This window comes from Rhinolophus sinicus, chromosome 16, assembly GCF_057876585.1.
Source record: "Rhinolophus sinicus isolate RSI-liver-muscle chromosome 16, RSI-T2T, whole genome shotgun sequence".
NCBI lineage: Eukaryota > Metazoa > Chordata > Mammalia > Chiroptera > Rhinolophidae > Rhinolophus > Rhinolophus sinicus.
The window spans coordinates 96,840,165-96,840,790 of NC_142516.1; the positions used below are offsets into that span (position 1 = coordinate 96,840,165).

At 40.1% G+C, this 626-nt stretch overlaps 1 non-coding gene across 1 annotated transcript; it reads right to left on the reverse strand.

Annotated features, from left to right (window-relative positions):
- Positions 1-222: 222 nt before the first annotated feature.
- LOC141571388 (U6 spliceosomal RNA) lies at positions 223-326 on the reverse strand. The gene has a single exon (XR_012496136.1). It is a non-coding gene; the product is annotated as a U6 spliceosomal RNA (small nuclear RNA).
- Between the last annotated feature and the right edge of the window lie 300 nt (positions 327-626).

Here is a 626-nt window from a genome sequence, read left to right on the forward strand (position 1 = left end):
AAATTTGTATAGGATTTGACCTTGAAACTTTTCTGTTGTCAGTCTTTATGGGAACTTAATTTTCCTGAAATCTTACAATGAGATGTAGTTTAAGAAAGTTTTTCTAACTCAGAGTTCCCACGTCTGTCATTTTTATATAGTTTTAAAAGTTTGGTGACTTGACTTGCTTTCTGAAATTTCCTGGATTTGTTTCCTCCCCATTTTGACTTGGACCCTTTCTTTAAAAGTACAAAATGATTCATGAATTTGTATATCATTTTTGCACAGGGGCCATGCTAATCTCTGTATTGTTCCAATTGTAGTTTATGTGCTGCCAAAGCAAGCACAACCAAAGCCTTTTAACAGGTTTCAGCACTCTAACAATGAATTCTTCCCATAGAAATTAGTTTAAAAATGGAAATCTGATTATGTCACCCCACCCCCATTCTGATTCCTCAGTGGCTTCCCACTACACTTGGGATAAAATCCAAAATCCTTGCCGTGGCCAAAAGGCTCTGTACAACCGGGCCGTTGCCTAATTCTCGGATCTCATTGTGCACCTCTCTTCCCTGGCCCCCTTACTCTGGTCAGACTTCGCTCTGCTTTCAGAACAGCCAGGTTTATCCCACCTCAGAGCCTTTGCATGC